We start from the raw sequence: 18,844 nt of genomic DNA, 5'->3' as shown, positions 1-18,844 counted from the left end.
TCACCTTTTTCCAAAGACAGAAAATACAAACATAAAGTGTTGCATTCATTTATTCCACTCGTGTTGCATGGAGAATAAATAAAAGAAATCTACACTCATTTGCAGGATCCCGTTGAAGGCTTCACTCTTCGTCGTGTGCTTTCTGTGCAAAGAAAAACATTTGGGATAATCAGATTTTTGTATTCCTGCCAACTCATTTCATATACTCAAAATGCAGTTATATACTGTGTGATTATTATTGGTGATTACTGACCTTAACGCCAATGTCCCGGCTCTTTGCCCTCAGCTTGTTGACCTGAGACTCTGCGATGTCGGCCCGCTCCTCTGCTTCCTCAAACTCATGCTGTAACTTGCGCAACTTACCCAGATTTCCATTGGCCTGTTCCTCCTGAAGAAAAGATGAGAACATGTTCAATTGTTATTGAGCTGTTTCATAAAGAGGCAAATAGACCATATATCAGAAGGGGAAGGTTCAGTGTCTTTGCTTACAGCCTCCTCTGCAGATCGCTTGTAAGATTTAACCTTCAGTTGCAACTTATCCACTAAGTCCTGCAGACGGCTCAGATTCTTTTTGTCCTCGTCCGCCTGTTAAATAATTACATAAGTCTTATTTCCTATTCAAATATAAGCTTTCATCTTAAGGTGAATGTTTATCACTGACAGTGAGTGTTTGTACCTGGTAGGTGAGCTCTTTGATGCGTCTATCGTACTTGCGGATACCTTTCAGCGAGTCACTGCTCCTCTTTTGCTCCATATCCACCTCATTTTCCAACTCTCTCACCTTAAAACGAACAGACATTGATTAAGCTTCATTGTCTCGTACACTGCTTATGTGAGGCACCACAGAGGAAGATAGAGGTACTCACCCTGGCCTCCAGTTTCTGAACCTGCTTCTTGCCACCTTTCATGGCGATTTGCTCCGCCTCATCCAGACGGTGCTGCAGGTCTTTGATGGTTTGCTCCATGTTCTTCTTCATCCGCTCCAGGTGAGAGCTGGTGTCCTGTTCCTTCTTCAGCTCCTCTGCCATCATGGCAGCGTCAGTAATGGCCTTCTTGGCCTTCTCCTCAGCATTCCTGCACTCCTGCACCGCCTCCTCCACCTCATTCTGCAGCTGAGCTGTGTCACATTCAAGCTTCTTCTTCTGGTTCAGCAGGCTGGTGTTCTGCACAGAATCATACATGTTTTCTTTTAGTACAATTAGTATGCAACATGGATATACACTCAAATGACGTGATGTCTGACATACCTGAGAGTGCAGCAGCTGAACTCTCTCGCTGACATCCAGCAGCTCCTGCTCAGCCACTTTACGTCCTCTCTCCGTCTGCTCCACCAGAGACCTCAGCTCGTCCAGCTCCGCTTGCTGCAGGTTGGAACGTCTCTCCACGATAGCAATGTTCTCCTTCAGATCATCATTGGCCCGGAGAGAATCATCCAGCTGAAGCTGCGCATCCTATTCAGAAAGATTTTGGAACATCTTTTAATCCTTTATTCCAAGAATTAATAGAATAAAGTCAACATGTATAGTCTCTTCTGTACCTTGAGGTGAGAATGGGTTGCTTTGAGCTGCTTCTGAGCCTCTGCTGCCTGCCTGCTGGCGAGGCTCAGCTGGATCTCCATCTCATTGAGGTCTCCCTCCATCTTCTTTTTTATTCTGACAGCCTCGTTCCTGCTGCGAGTCTCAGCATCCAGCGAGCTCTGCAGACTGTCCACCGCTCTCTGATGGTTGCGCTTGGACTGCTCCATCTCCTCCTCCTTCTCAGCCAGCTTCCGCTCAATGTCAGCTTTAACCTGGTTGAACTCAAGCTGCGCTCGGAGGATCTTACTCTCCTCATGCTCGAGGGAACTCTGTTAAAAAAAAACGCAAATCGGAGAGGAGGGAACAAATGAAAAAATGGCGTGTACATGAAAAGCATTTGCACCTCAGCTTCCTCTAAAGCAGACTGTATCTCAGCCTTCTCCTGCTCCAGCTGTTTGCGGGTCTTCTCCAGCTCGTGGATGGTCTTTCCTCCCTCACCGAGCTGCTCAGTCATGTCTGAAATGTCCTCTGTTTTTGTTCAAATACATTCATTTTACTATCCTAGGTCCAACCTCCCCAATGTATTTAAGTGTATGTTGAAAGATTAATCAACAATTATATCTTCATACCTTGCAGATTCTTGTTTCTCTTTTCATGGTCTCCAGATGATCCAGAGATTCTTCATAAGAGTTCTTCAGTTTAAAGACCTCGGTGCTGAGAGAACGAGCCTCTTTCTGGGAGCCTTCCAGCTCAGTCTGGCACTCCTCGTACTTCTGCTTCCACTCAGCCAGGACCTGATAACATTATTAATTAAATACGTTTATGTTATTGAATTATTCACACACAAAATGTCTAAATTCATAATCAATCAATGTTTATTTATATAGCCCAATATCACAAATGTTACATTTGTCTCAGTGGACTTTACAGTTTGTACAAAATATCAGTATGACAATACGACACCCTCTGTCCTTAGAGGGTGTCTATAATTTATTCTGTACGAGAATATACAGTGTGCATCTGGACCCGGTGACGACATTACCTATTGACGCAGCAACCACTGTAAGTTATATTCTTGTTTAATTAGACTTCTCTGTTTCATTTATTCGACTCTGTATAAATTGTTATGGTAGCGTAAACGGCTAAATCGCGTTTGAGAGATTTTAAATCTCAGATCTGCTCAGGCGAAACCTGCTTTACAGGTCTCAGCACTCAAGCCTGCATTAATATAGGCACGGCCAGTCTATTGTCGCATCAGCTGTAGATAGTTAACTAATTAGAGGGCGGTGGCCCTACAGCTGTGAGAACTGAACAATCAGGCGTCCATTTCGGGTAGCTCTTTCCTGGAGCGTCAGCTTCAGCGTCAGACTGACGAAGGCAAGGCAAGGCAAGTTTATTTATATAGCACTTTTCAACACAAGGCAATTCAAAGTGCTTTACAAAAAATGAAAGAGATTAAGAAAATGGCATTTAAAATCAGTCATTAAAAAGAAAAGCTAATAAAATAAACATTAAAAGAAAAAATACATGGATAAAAGTTACAGTGCAGTCAATTAAACATTAAAAGAAAAAAAGTACATGGATAAAAGTTACAGTGCAGTCTAAGATATGAATAGTTCAATTAAAAGCAGCGACAAAAAGAAAAGTCTTCAGCCTGGATTTTAAAGTAGTCAGAGTTGCAGCAGACCTGCAGGTTTCTGGGAGTTTGTTCCAGATATTTGGAGCATAATAACTGAACGCTGCTTTTCCATGTTTAGTTCTGACTCTGGGGACAGAAAGCTGACCAGTCCCTGAAGACCTGAGAGATCTGGATGGTTCATAATTTAGCAGGAGGTCAGAAATGTATTTTGGGCCTAAACCATTCAGTGCTTTATAAACCAGCAGCAGTATTTTGAAATCTATTCTTTGACACACAGGAAGCCAGTGTAAAGACTTCAGAACAGGAGTGATGTGATCCACTTTCTTAGTGTTAGTGAGGACTCGAGCAGCGGCGTTCTGAATTAGCTGCAGCTTTCTAATAGATTTTTTAGTGAGACCTGTGAAGACACCATTGCAGTAGTCGAGTCTACTGAAGATAAAAGCATGGACAAGTTTTTCCAAATCCTGCTGTGACATTAGTCTTTTAATCCTAGATATATTCTTTAGGTGATAGTAGGCTGATTTAGTAACTGTTTTAATGTGACTGTTGAAACTCAGGTCAGAGTCCATGACTACACCTAGATTTCTGGCTTTATCTGTTGTTTTGAACATTGCAGACTGAAGCTCAGCGCTAACTTTTATACGTTCTGCCTTGGCTCCAAAAACCATTACCTCAGTTTTATCTTTGTTTAATTGGAGACATTGGAGTCCTGCGGGAGTAAGACTGACAAAGACATTGGAGTCCTGCGGGAGTCACGAGGGAGGCAAAGAGGAGGCAAATCCTACTCTGATCGAGCTGGTGTCTTATTTCTCTTTTCTTTCGTTTTCTAGCCCCGCATGCTATAATCATGTGTATTTTCTCCATTCCTGTTCATGTGTCTTCTCGCAATTATCACTGGCCCCGTGTATCTCCTAATCGATATAACTGGCCTGCTCTCGTCTATCCCACGTGCTCCACTGAGATCCAACATCTAGTTTCTGGTGGCCTGTGGAATTGCCAGTCAGCTGTTCCTAAGGCTGACTTCATCTCTGGCTACGCCTCCCTGCAGTCTCTGGATTTCCTTGCTCTCACTGAGACCTGGATTACTCCATCCAACACATCCACCCCAGCAGCTCTCTCCACTGCATATTCCTTCTCCCATAAACCCAGACCCACTGGCAGAGGAGGTGGCACTGGTCTCCTGCTCTCTCCCAAATGGAGCTTTTTCCCTCTTCAAGCTACCTAACTTCACTCCTTCCACCTTTGAGGTTCCATGCCGTCACAGTAACCCATCCTATACAGTTAACCATTGTTGTTCTCTACCGTCCACCAGGCGCCATGGGGGACTTCTTGGAGGAATTAGATCATCTCCTCTCACTCATCCCTGAAACTGGCCCTCCCGCTGTACTTCTCGGAGACTTCAACCTCCAGACGGGGAAGATAGACGAACTAACATCTCTGTTAACCGCCTTTGCTTTCTCACTGTCTCCGTCCCACCGACTCATAAAGCTGGCAATGTCCTTGATCTCATATTCTCAAGGAACTGCGCTACTTCTAACCTCTCTGTAAACCCGCTCCACACATCCGATCACTTCTTCATTTCATTCTCTCTATCCCTTTCCAAACATAACAAACTAATCTCTTCTCATCCTGCACTTGTCCGCCGTAACCTTCGCTCCCTCTCCCCCTCTAGCTTTGCCTCGTCGGTGCTCTCAGCCCTCCCTTCCTCTGACTCGTTCCAACTCCTGCCTCCAAACTCTGCTGCAGAAACTCTCCTCTCTACTCTCTCATCCACTCTGGACTCGCTCTGTCCTCTCACATCTCGGCAGGCTCGTCAGTCCCCTCCTGCTCCCTGGCTAAATGATGCACTGCGTGCTAATAGAACCGTCCTTAGGGCAGCAGAGCGGAAATGGTGGAAATCCAAACACCGTGACGACCTCCTAACCTATCAGGCTCTCCTCTCCTCTTTCTCTGCTTCGATCTCTCAGGCAAAAAGCACTTTCTTTCAAGATAAGATCCAATCTTCCTATTCCAATCCTAAAAAACTATTTTCCATCTTCTCCACCCTTTTGGACCCTCCCAAAGCCCCTCCCCCCTCCTCACTTCTGTCAAGCGACTTTGTTACCCACTTTGAAAAAAAGGTTGATGATATTCGCTCTTCTTTTTCTGACTCACCTTTACTCACCGCTGGGTCACCAGACCCTCCTTTCACCCACACACTAACCTCCTTTTCCCCTCTCTCTCCAAGTGAGGTTCTTACCCTGATTACCTCTGCCCCGCCCTACCACCTGTCCTCTGGACCCTATCCCTTCAAACCTTCAGACTATCGCTCCTGATATTCTACCGTTTCTCACCCATTTCATCAACACTTCTCTAACTTCTGGTCACTTTCCAAACAGTCTCAAGGAGGCAAGAGTAAACCCTCTCCTAAAGAAACCCACTCTCAACCCGTCTGATGTTATAAACTACAGGCCTGTCTCTCTCCTCCCGTTCCTGTCTAAATCACTTGAACGCGCTGTCTTTAAACAACTCTCCTGTTATCTCAATCAGAACAACCTTCTGGATCCACACCAGTCTGGTTTCAAGGCAGGTCACTCCACAGAAACTGCTCTCATTGCTGTCATGGAGGAACTGCACACTGCCAAAACTGCATCCCTCTCCTCTGTCATCATCCTATTGGACCTGTCTGCTGCATTCGACACGGTGAATCATCAGATCCTCCTTCGCACTCTCCAAAAACTTGGAGTTTCAGGCTCTGCACTTTCCCTCCTCACCTCATACCTGAAAGACCGTACCTACAGGGTGACTTGGAGAGGGTCTGAGTCCGACCCTTGTCAATTAACTACGGGGGTCCCTCAGGGCTCTGTTCTTGGTCCCCTCCCTGTACACAAACTCGCTCGGATCAGTCATTAGCCCGCATGGTTTTTCTTACCACTGCTACGCTGATGACACCCAATTAATTCTGTCCTTTCCCCGCTCAGAGACCCAGGTCGTCGCACGCATCTCTGCTTGTCTAGCTGACATCTCTCAGTGGATGTCTGCTCACCACCTCAAGCTCAACCTTGACAAGACTGAGCTGCTCTTCCTCCCGGGAAAAGATTGTCCCACTCTTGACCTAACAATCAACATCGGCACCTCAGTTGTTTCCCCGACTCGTACTGCAAGGAATCTGGGTGTGACCCTAGATAACAACCTGTCCTTCACTGCAAACATCGCTGCTACAACCCGTTGCTGCAGATACACGCTTTACAACATCAGGAAGATACGTCCCCAGCTGACTCAGAAAGCGACTAAGGTTCTGGTCCAGGCTCTCGTCATCTCACGCCTAGACTACTGCAACTCCCTCCTGGCTGGTCTACCTGCATGTGCCATCCGACCTCTGCAGCTCATCCAGAATGCAGCGGCTCGTCTGGTCTTCAACCTTCCTAAATTCTCCCACACCACTCCGCTCCTCCGCTCCCTTCACTGGCTTCCGGTAACTGCTAGAATCCACTTCAAGACACTGGTACTTGCTTACCATGCTGCAAATGGATCTGGCCCTTCCTACATCCAGGACATGGTTAAACCGTACACCCCAGCGCGTGCACTACGCTCTACATCAGCCAAACGACTCGTTGCGCCCTCGCTGCGAGGGGGACCCAAGTTCCCATCGGCGAAAACACGTGGGTTTGCTGTCCTGGCTCCAAGATGGTGGAATGAGCTCCCCATTGACATCAGGACGGCAGATAGCTTGCACATCTTCCGGCGCAAACTGAAAACTCATCTCTTTCGACTCCACTTCGAGCGTTAGAACTATTAACGAAGCACTTTTATACTAATAAAGGACTGGCTTATCTAAAGCCAGTTGAGTAGCACTTGAAATGTTTGGCTCTATGAAACCTGATGTACTTATATGATTCTGTTTTCGTCAAGGTTGTGTCTTCCTGGTCGAATGTACTTATTGTAAGTCGCTTTGGATAAAAGCGTCAGCTAAATGCAATGTAATGTAATGTAATACTTATCAGGATGTCATTTCATATGTTTGTACCTTGTCAAAGTTTCTTTGTTTCTTGTCCAGCACTGCAGCAGCAGCATTAGATCTCTCCACATCCACCATGAGATCTTCTATCTCACCCTGAAGTCTGTGTTTGGTTTTCTCCAAGGATGAACATTTAGCATTAGCAGCTTCAACCGATTCTTCCGCATCCTGTAAGCGTTGAGTAATCTTTTTCCTAACGACAAAAATGCAAGAATGAAATCATTAGATTACATTTGATTACAGTTCAAATGGGAAAATCATAGCATAGTGTGGAACTGTCCTCAAATTGATCAATATAACTGCTAATAATCAACTGGATCCTTACTTAGCTTCTTCCAGCTCCTCAGTTCTCTGGATGGCATCAGTTTCGTACTTGGTTCTCCACCGAGCCACCTCAGAGTTTGCCTTGGACAAACTGCTCCAACGCAGTTTGCTCAGCTTTGGCCTCCTGCTCCTCCTCATACTGCTCCCTCAATAAATCACAGTCATGGCGAGCAGACTGCACTGCATGGGCAAGTGCATTCTTTGCCTTTGATAAAGAAACATGAGGTCAAGTCATTTTGCTATTAGAGATCAGGCTCTGTATGCTAAAATCAGTTTCACAGCTACCTTGACTTCCTCCTCCAGCTGTCTCTTCAGGTCTTCAATCTGCTGAGTGTAAGACTGCTTCCCTCTGGTCAGCTGAGAGACAAAAGCGCTCTTCTCCTCCAGCTGCCTGGTTAACTCACCTGTAAAATAAAGGTGGTATATCTTTATTTTCCAAACATAATCTAACAGTAGAAACACCACTAATTGTGTGCGTTTTTAAAATGATCACCATTTTCAGTTTGAAGCTTTGCTTTTTGCATTGTGAAGTCATTGATGATACGCTGGCCTTCCTCTGATTTCGTCTTGTATTCAGTCATCTGATCCTCCAGAGTGCGACACATTTTCTCCAGGTTGGTCTGAGTAAAGCAATTCATATTATTAAGCAAGTCATACAATTTCCCAAGCAGTATTTTCTGTATATTATTTCATTAAGCCAGCAACTAGTGGTTTTAGCTTAGCATAAGATTGCTAACAGTGAGCTTGGTTTTACCAAAAGCAGGGTTCATACACTTTTTCACCAATGATTTTCAATGACTTTTCCATGAGCTTTACCTAATTTTCCATGACCAAAAAAAATGACTCTTTCTCAGCGGTACCACAGAAAATGGTTTATTACAACATGGAACAGGAAAATAAGGTCTGCATATGAAACATGTTGTAAAACAAAATACTTATATCAAAATAGTATACAGGCTTACTAGCTCCTACAGGCTAAAGCCACTGTAGACTAGAGGCGTGATTGTAAACATCTCTCACCATGCCATTTTACTTTTCACTACGATACAGTATGTAATGTATTATCATTATAGTATTACTATTTCGGCGATTAGATAAAATATAAATTATATTTGATGCAACTTTAGTTACATTTTCATGACTTTTCCAAAACTTTGGGAAAAATATTGTTTTCCATAACTTTTCCAGGGCCTGGAATTTACATTTAGAATTTCCATGACTTTTCCAGGTTTTTAATGACCGTAAAAACCCTGCCAAAGATAAACTCTAGACTTTGTGCTTATCCAAGTTTACCAGTAGCTTCATATTAACTACAACAGACATGAGAGGGACACCACATCATCCAGCTCCAGCCTGAGCTCGCTCTTTTCTTTCTCCAGCTTCTGCTTGACTCTCTGCAGGTTGTCGATCTGCTCTCCCAGGTCAGCCACGCTGTCTGCGTTCTTCTTCCTGAGGGTAGCAGTAGTTGCCTCATGCTGCAGAGTTGCTTCTTCGAGGTCTCTGCGCATCTTCTGAAACTCGGCCTCCCTCTTCTTGTTCATTTCGATCTGGGCAGAAGTGGCTCCCCCGGCCTCCTCCAGCCTCTCACTGATCTCCTCCAGCTCTCTGGCCAGGTCGGCCCTCTGTTTCTCCACCTTGACTCGAGCGGCTCGCTCTGACTCCAGTTCCTCCTCCAGTTCTTCAATGCGAGCGTTAAAGAAATTCATCATATGTTTAAAAAGTTGGAGTAAGGGGAATACACCACAACCAATAAGCCTGAATTGTGCAGTTACCTGTAACTCCTTCAGTTTCTTCTGGAGTTGAGCCCACATGGCCTGCTCATCTTCAATCTTACCTAAATACTGGCTGACTTCAAAGTCTTTCCTACAAAAAAGGCAAAAGGGTTCATGTTGGTAATCAGCTGTTGTTGCACAATGGGCATCGAGTGTGAGATTATAAAAGACAAGTTATACTTTTTGAGTTTTTCCTCCAGCTGCTGCTTCCATCCAGATCCATCACATTTTCTTGGGTTAACTTTAAGTCCCCTTCCAATTTTCTCTTGGCTCTTTCCAGATTCATCCTGACTTTCTTCTCTTGCTCCAATGATCTTTCAAGCTAACATACAACAACATCCAAACATTACCCATATATTTTCTATACACAATTTGAGATTTAGTTGCAAATACCATTGTACTCACGTCATCAACTTGCTGTTCCAGCTTGGTTTTGGCCTTGGTCAGAGAGTTGACTTTATCCTCCTCACTCAAGGTCGTCCAGCGTTTGCTGATGAGCTTCCTGAAGAGCTTTCTTCTCTTTGGTCAACTTAGCAATGATTTCATCCAAAGCTGCCATCTCCTCAGTCATGTTTTTAACCTTAGAAAACAGATTACAGCTTATTGTGAGTCAGGAAGATAGAAACATTATTGATTAATACAGTCACCGGTCCTTAAACCTGCAATGACCAAACCAAACCAAATAAGAAATCTGAAAGGCGTTAAAACTGCAGTCTGGGGATCATTTTGTGCGGCTTTGGCACTGCCATCCTACATTGATATCTGCAGTTATTACCTTGTTCTCTGTGGCATGCTTTTCCTTTTCCACTTTAGCCAGAGTCAGCTCCAGATCATCAATGTCTTTCTTGAGTTCTGAACACTCGTCCTCCAGCTTTCTCTTCTTAGCAGTCAGCTCTGAATTAATCTCCTCTTCATCTTCCAGCCTCTCTGTCAGCTCTTTGGCTTTGGCCTCAAGCTGGATCTTGCTCTTGATCAGACCCTCACAGCGCTCCTCAGCATCTGAGAGATTGTCTTGTTCCTGCAGACATCAGATATAACAAATGCTGTTATTCATTCACATTTTAGTACAATTCTGTACATTTACTGAAAAATGAACGACTGATGTTACAGTTTGAACGTGGAGCTGCAGGTCGTTCTTCTCTTGGAGGAGGGTGACCATTTTTTCCTCAAGCTCTTTCTTGCGGGACTCAGATTTAGCCTCTTTGAGCTTCACAAACTCCTCCTTCATGTTTGCCATCTCCTTTTCGGTCTCAGCTGATTTCAGCAGAGGTTTGATCTTGAAGTACATCTTCATCCAGGGCCAATTCTTGACGCTCATGAAGGCTCGCACGTTCCACTGGATCACCAGTATGGCATCCCTGTAGAGAACATCTGTAAGCTTGAATTCTTTATTCACCTTGTCTTATTACAGTAAAAGTTAAGCACCAACCTGCGTTCCACAATTTTCTGGAACTCAATCCTAGCGAGTACTCCTCTGGATCTCGCTTGAACTCCGGTGAGGATGAGAGAGAGTCGATCGTCTCTCATCTCCTCAAGAAGACCAAGCAAACCGGCTTTAAAGAACACCTGAAAAAGACAGAACGTTTTCTTAACCTTTTCCTAGCACACTTATTTATACCAACAACAAATCCTCCTCTTTGTAAACACAACCAACCTTTGTGTGTCCCAGCTTATACTGCTCATGGTCAATATCCAAGGAGCCCAAAAGTTTCTCTGCTCCTTTCTTATTGTCAATGAACTGTCCGTCAGGGATAGCATTAGGGTTTAGTATGCGATATCTGAAATAATACAACCAAACAGTATTACAATGAATAAATATGCTTGCAAATTAACACATTTATTTAATATCAACGACCCTAGTTGTGAAAGAGCAATTTCTTGCCTTTGTTTGAAGTCCCCATACTGGATCCTGTTGGGGAATCCCTTCCTGCAGATCCTTATGCCTTCCAGCACACCGTTACAACGCAGCTGGTGCATGACCAGAGGGTTCTCCATTGCCCCCGGAGTCTTGGTCTCATAGGGGATGAGGCAGCGCACAAAGTGGGGGTGAGTTGACTTGAGATTGGTCATCAGTTTGTTCAAGTTCTCCTGTAAATGAAGACAATATATTAACAGGTCCCACATACCAAATCAAGCATACCATATAGACATATTGTACCCTGTGTAGTGCAGAGACAGTCTGGAAGGAAGAGCCTTTCTTCTTTCCTCCCTTTCCTTTGCCTCCTGCATCTATGGATGTATGGAAATAGTAGATGGTAAGGTAAGTCTAATTTTCTTCCTATTTGATGTTCGAGAGAATTAATGAATTGTCGGTGTTAAAGATCTCTTACCTGAATCTGCACCTGCATACCCAGCAAACAGGATGCCCAGTAATTTGAGGTTGGACTTCTGAAACAGTCCCACCACGGTCTCATTCAGCGGGTCCTTGTTCTTCACCAGCCAGTTAGAGATATTGTAATCAACAGTACCAGCATAGTGAACAAGGGAGACTCTGCTTTCCCCTTCACTACCCTGGGCTTCTGGAAGTTTGGACTTTTACCCAGATGGTTGTCATACAGCTTGGCTTTAAATGTGGCATCACTGGCTTTGGGGAACATGCACTCCTCTTCAAGGATGGACATGATACCCATGGGCTGAGAGAAGGAAAGGATTAGAACTGCATGTAAACCAGTCAAAAAGTATAGCTTACATTTGTTACATGAATTCTGAAGTTTATCTCTGCACCAACCTTCTCGATGAGTTCAATGCAGGCTGCCAAGTCCATACCAAAGTCAATGAACTCCCACACGATGCCCTCCTTCTTGTACTCTTCTTGTTCCAGCACAAACATGATGGTTGAAGAACTGCTGCAGCTTCTCATTAGTGTAGTTGATGCACAGTTGCTCAAATGTGTTGAACTGAAAAGCATTGAAAGAAAGAAGTTAGGAAAAGTATGTTTGATCCTTACTACTCCATATAACCTTTTATACTCACATCAAAGATCTCAAATCCAGCAATTTCCAGCATGCCAATGTAGTACTGACGGGGTTGCTTTGTCTCCAGAGATTGGTTGATTCTCACCACCATCCACAGGAACATTTTCTCGTACACTGACTTGGCCAATGCTCCAATAGAGTAGTTCACCTGGATAATTGCATGAAATCCATTACATTTACATTATTTTTTAAAGGTCTGATGCATTGCTTGCATTTTCAACTCACTTGCTGCACATTTTGACCTTTGGTGATCCACTCATTGCCTACTTTCACTCTTGGGTGACAAAGGCCCTTAATGAGGTCGGCAGAGTTCAAGCCCAACAGATATGCAACTTTGTCCGTATCTGTAATGGATTTAGTGACAGGGAACATTTTCAACATCATTTTGTGGCAAAAAGGCATGACTTTCTGGTAGTTATATTCTTGAGTAAAAGTCAATTGAAGATCCTTTACCCTCTGTGCCGTCAGGCTCTGCTTGCTCTTCCCTCTGCTTCTGTTTGAACTTCATGTTTCCAAAATGCATGACGGCACCAGTCATTTTGTAGATGCCGTTCTTCTCTTCTTGGGTAAAGCCCAGGACATCAAAAGCTTCCTTAAACAATGAAAATGAAACTTGAGTTAGCTGTGAAACTGTATATGTGGATTTTTTTAACCAGCACTATGTTTCATTTACATCAGTAGCCATTAGCTCTTCTGCATCATCAATGGAGGCTACGGTTGTCTCTCCTTGGGAGATGAAGGCGTAGTCATAGGGGTTGTTGCTGATTAGCAGCATATCTGTTAAAGAGAAACGTTTTATTCCAAGCTCGTGGCGTTTCTTTTAGGTCAAATGTATGGACTCATATTTCTCGCATCAAATGACATCAAAACGCATTTTAATGGCCAAACTAACTTTAAAATAGGCATTTTCCATCGAGAATAAAACGAAGTTCGGCCTTGTTTTTTTTTTCTTCAGGGAGAAATTTGAAGATCACGTGACGTCAAACAGAGCACATGGTGTAGTCCAAACGATAGCTGGGGATTCTGGGTAGTGTAGTGTCTTCTGCCATCCTTTACTCCGAAAAAACATTTGTTTCTCCGAATCGAAGGGGAAAAATACAAAAGCATTGCACACAATTTAAACCAATCAATGTTGTGTAATTAACAAGGATAATCTGGTGTTTTTTAGTCGAGTAGTGCAGATATCACTGTAAAATCAATCGACAGTAAGGGGAATACTTACTTCCGGGTGTACAATTCTCCGTTATCCAATGAGAATGGACGCTCACATTGCCTTTAAGGGCAGTCGACACAAACGAATGCCGTGCTTCCATGAGCGTCCATAGAAGCATATGAACATCCCGGAAAGCTGAAAATTGACGCTAAGGGGCCCCCCCCTTGCGTTGAAAATGGCCGCTAAGGCCCCCCCCCCTTGCGTTGGAAAAAGCCGACAGGGGACTTGACATAACGTCAACATAGGCCGACCTGGGAGTGAGGATGTGTTGACCTGACAGCATGTACTGGTAGGCGTTGTCAGAGATGGAGTAGATATGAGGAGGAGCTTCACTCCTCTTCTTCCCCCTGTAGGCGTTGACCACCGCCTGATCGTACACTGGCAGACACTTTTAGGGGTTGACAGTCACACAGAACAGCCCTGAGTAGGTCTGTTGACAGAGACAGATAAAACAACTCTTTATTTATTGAATTAAAGATGTCATACAGTAGGAAGATGGTTAGATCTGTTGTCAGCAGTGAATTGGGCCGGTACTCATCTGATTTTTACCCATGTAGTACCGGCACTTCTTACTGAGTACCGGCAAGGTGCCGGTGCTCAGTAAAATGCCGGTACTCAGCCGCCGGCCGCCGGCGGCACGTCATGACGCATGACAACAAATATGCCCTGCCGGTGGCCGGCGGCATCTCATGACCCATCTATGACGCACCGCAGCGATAGACTAGAGCAGAAAATACATCACATAACGTTAGCATTTTGAAAATGTTAGCGTGGCTTAATACTAGTGTGAAAAGACAGCGGTTGTCGCCGGACAAGGATTCCCTCTCTCCTTTCCTGCTGAAAGATGGTGAGTGTACTCAGGGACGAGGAGTCATTTAACCAGCCGCCAGTAGGAGTCAGGCTTAGTAAATCTGTTTACAGTTGTTTCATATGGGTGTTGAGAGGTATCCATGTATCTCTTCATTTTGCTCTCAAAGTGCACCAGATTGATGCATTTAACTTCAATATTTAAAAACTAATCTTCCCGGGGGAGCATGCCCCCGGACCCCCCTAGAGGGTGTCAGGTCCACTCCCCACTTATAAAAATAGCACTTTACCACTGCACCCCCTCTAATCTCAGATGCACCCTGAGTCATTTTGTTTAGTGAGCCTTTGTAAAATATACAGTAAAGAGACAAACCCACCAACATTATAGGATATACTATGACTTTGAGCCAAATACTTGTTTTTGGGCTGTATAAATAAATTCACTTGAAACTACTGATATTCTGTACAAACTGTGAAGTCCACTGAGACAAATGTAACATTTGTGATATTGGGCTATATAAATAAACATTGATTGATTGATTGATTGATTGATTGAAAGAAACAGTTGCTGATTTAGAGTACTGGCACCTTTTTTATTCCAATTCAAGCACTGGGTGTCAGACTCACGTAGATCATCCATGCTGCGTAACGCTCTGAGGTTGAACAGCACAGCAGGTTCATGGAGGAAAGTGAACATCGCCATGTCCTCAATTTTATCGAACTTTGGCGGGTTCTGAGGGTGAATATCTTCCTCCTTATGGACTACAGTCTGAAACGATTTACCACAGGGAATATCTCTCAACTCAAATTGTCATAAAAGTAATTAGTTAACATTGAAACAACCATTCTCCCAATGCCGTTTCTCAGTGTCAATATACTTACTTTTCCAAACTCAGTTTCAACGGTGACTTTGTTACCATCTCTTAAAGTGACTTTGGCTTTAACGTACTCCACCTCAGGGTCGGGCAAAAAACACTCCTTCTTCATGTCAAAGAGTCGGGTCTGGGCCTCCAGGCGCTCTCTATCTGACTTTCTCAGGAAGGAAGCAGCAGCCCCAAACTCCGCCATAAGGGCGTCGGCTGACATCTTGAAGGCTGTACACCAAAAACATTGTTTATTTTGGTCCCTGTTGTAGCAGTTAAACATAATATACAAACTGTGTATAACTTATAAGGAAATGCGTTGTGAGGGTTGGTGATTGAATGCATTTCTATATTATTGTACAGAACATCACAGGCATTTTCGTAAAAAATCCAAAAATAAGAAAATACTATTTGCAATTACTATAAACGATGATAATCAAGAATATGGTAGTGGTATGCTAGGTTTTTATTGATTTATTTTTTCAAGTTAGCATAATTCAGAGAGGGTTTAGAGACTATACATTTTCCTATATTGATTTTATTTTTGAAAAGCTAACAACATTGATTGTTTACCTGTTTCCTTTTCGCCTTGATTGAATTGATGCGTCTCTGGAAAGTAACAACAGAAAGATGAACATAGTATGTTCAATATGTGACATAGTTTAGTCATTACTTGTCTGGGTACTTACCTGCAGTTTCCAAGTTCCCCGAGCTTAGCCCTCTTTCTGATCTCCTCTTTATATTCATCCTGGAGGCAGAGCATCAACACCCAGCCAACCAATGAGGGACGAGCAGTAAAACAAGGGGCTCTAATTAAAAAAGAAAGCTCTGTATTTGGAGATAAAGGTGTGGAAAAAAATAACTGGCAAGTGGATTTTAGATCAGCATCTATTTCAGTTCTCTCCTTGAAGTGACTGAAAAGCCAGTAAATTACAAAACATATTCATATATTAAACCACTTGTTTGCCAGAAATATGTATGTGGATCTATTCCTGTTTGCTCCTCAAGGGAAATATATCTTGGATATAATGATGAAAATATAATAGCTTCACCAAACCTTTTCTTATGTATATTAAAGAACAAAGGAGCATTACAATAGGCATTGTCTGTGTCTACAGACTGTGCCATTGTCTGTCTTCTATTATCCTGGAGGATAAAGATAAACTTGTGAAATTTTCTCTTGCATTACTTCTCCCGGTGGTTGACTTTTTGGCCTCCCAGTGGACCTCAGCTGACCTTCCTTCATCTTTAATAAAAGATCGGGTATGAAAGCTGCCTGCTCTCAAAGGTTTCAGTGACCATACTGTATTTAAATATAAGGGTCATACAGTACACTTACCACCTCCCCACCACACACACCTTATCACGTTATCAATGACAAAGTGCTTCTAACAAGTGTTCCATTAACCGAGCAGATCCTTCAATGACTTTTATTGAGTGGACCACCTGAAGACCTCCTGAAGAAGCACTGGGGCCACTTTGTCTTAAACAGATTAACACTTTCAACTTCAGACTTGGAGGTGTTGACAGTTGCTTGTCTGCAACCGGCGGACCACCCCTCAGAACGTCAAGGGACACGTTGGCTGTCATTCCCAGCTGCCTGTCCTTCTGCTGTCAACACGGCTTCATGAGCAGGGGCCCCGGTCTGTTTGTCAAAATGGGAATTAGAAAGATATGGCAGGTGGTTAACAGACATACTGTATGTGACATAGGGGGGTTTTGTATTGTTTTGTAGTGTAATCGTCTATGTGATTAGAAGTCTATGATTTATAGAGTTTGGATCGAATGGAATTATCTCGGATTGGGCAATTAAGAAAAAGGCCCGTGTTCAAAGAGTTAAAAGGCTCCACATTTTGAGGAAAATGTTGTTGCTTTTATCCTGAGAGTTTAAACGGGCAGATTGATACCTCAAGTGCTACATGTTCAAAAGCAAATAACTTAATATAAAGACTGGCAAGCATAGATCAAAAGCTGTATACAAAGTTGACGTAGCAATCATGATGTCAATAATTGGACTATAGTTTACTTTGAAGCCATGTATTCAGAAAAACATAAGAGCGTGGGACTTTGTACAACCAAACTCTAAAAGAGACATTTTCAGAAAGTGTTTAAAGCCTCTCAAAATACAACAAACTGTATAAGTGCAAGAGCAGTAAATTGCTGATATTTTTCTTCAATTTAGATGCTCTTTAAGACTGAAAGTGAAAACACTTAAGTACAACCCATACTGAGAGGTGTTTATGGCACATTCTCTCCTTCTGTCCTTGAGCTCAGAGATAACCACATGACATTAACTAAGCCATTACAAACTTCTTTGGCACACTGAGGCAGATCGCAAAGGCCCCGTGAGTCACTTTGTATCAAACTTTTAGACTCACACTTACACACCTCCGGCATAACAGATATAAAACAGCTTTTATAAACAGCTCTGCATCTTCAATATATAGTCACCTCTTTAGGGGGTGGTCAGTTATGTCTATATTGACCAAAAGAAAAGATGTGTTCAGTAATCTGCCAAACACAAAAACAATAATGGCCTTTGTATCAATCAGATGACCTTTTTGGAAAAAATAGTACGTTCTTTAATATTTCTTAAGTTCTTTAATATTTCTTAACAATAAAGGTTCAGTGAGAACATAATGACAGTTGCAGCTGTTCTGGGATCAGGTCACCCTACGTTGGCACTAGCTGCTACCTCAAACTGAAACTCTATACTCCTTGTTGGCCTGACATTGTTTCCTTCTATTTACCCTTGAGGACAAAGATAAACCTGTGAAATTGTTTTGGGATTACATCTACTGAGCTCTGGTGAAAGCGCTGACCTTTGCCACACAGCAATGACATTACTATTGTGAGTGTGTGCTATTAAATAAAATAAAGTGGATTTTCTTTACCAATTAAAATGCTTAAAAGTGAATAAAAAAATGTATTGGTTCGGTGCCAAACCCAATCTACTGCTCTCTTTTGACAACCAACATCATGTGCAGCTATCTTCTTTCAATTTAATTTAATGTCCAGCCATTTGGGAGCAGAGAGGGGACAGCATAAACTCAACTTGTAAATCATCTGAATTCACAAGTGGTCAGAGTAAACACAAGGATCAAACCAGCTATTTGTGCACCATGCGAGGTGTTAAGCCGTCAGATATTGGAGATGACATCTAACTCCTCAAGAACTAAACACTTGATGCCCCACACCGCAGACCCTAACCCTGAGGAATCTAATTAGCTTTCACCAAACTAACCCCGTCAGTCCTCGGCTGCTAGAAGAGCTGGCCTCTGGCATGTTCTTCTGACAGTCTTTGTAACTGATTCCCACATACTCATTCATTGGAAAGCAACACCTTGTGTGATTGATTTAATCGTTTATTGGACAATCTGAGGAGTGATATATGATGGTTGAAACTGGACGAGAAGAGAGGGATGTTGGGAAGTTGGGAGATTTAGGTTCGGGTTGTCTGTTTGTCTCCAATGGGTTCCTAAAAAGATATTGGTGGAGAAACCGATCAAGTTAATGGTGATTAAGTTTGCACAATCATAACATCTAAACTGCAATTCTCAGGTTATCAAGTATCATGCGTACCATATTGTGTTCAATATTGTAGTGGTGAACTTTCAAACATTTAAAATGATGATTAAACACAAAAGTTAGCCAACATTTAGTGGCGATCCATGCATGTACGTATACAGTCTGGCATCCAAAACTAGTAGTACATTTGTTTTACTTGCTCATGTAGT

General features: G+C 43.1%; 1 pseudogene; it reads right to left on the bottom strand.

Moving 5' to 3' along the window:
• Positions 1-34: 34 nt before the first annotated feature.
• LOC117543614 lies at positions 35-15,804 on the bottom strand (annotated as a pseudogene).
• Between the last annotated feature and the right edge of the window lie 3,040 nt (positions 15,805-18,844).

Source organism: Gymnodraco acuticeps, unplaced genomic scaffold, assembly GCF_902827175.1.
Source record: "Gymnodraco acuticeps unplaced genomic scaffold, fGymAcu1.1, whole genome shotgun sequence".
In the NCBI taxonomy this organism is placed as follows: Eukaryota; Metazoa; Chordata; class Actinopteri; order Perciformes; family Bathydraconidae; genus Gymnodraco; species Gymnodraco acuticeps.
Note: the sequence above shows the minus strand (reverse complement) of the source record. Positions and strands in the feature narration are given on the sequence as shown.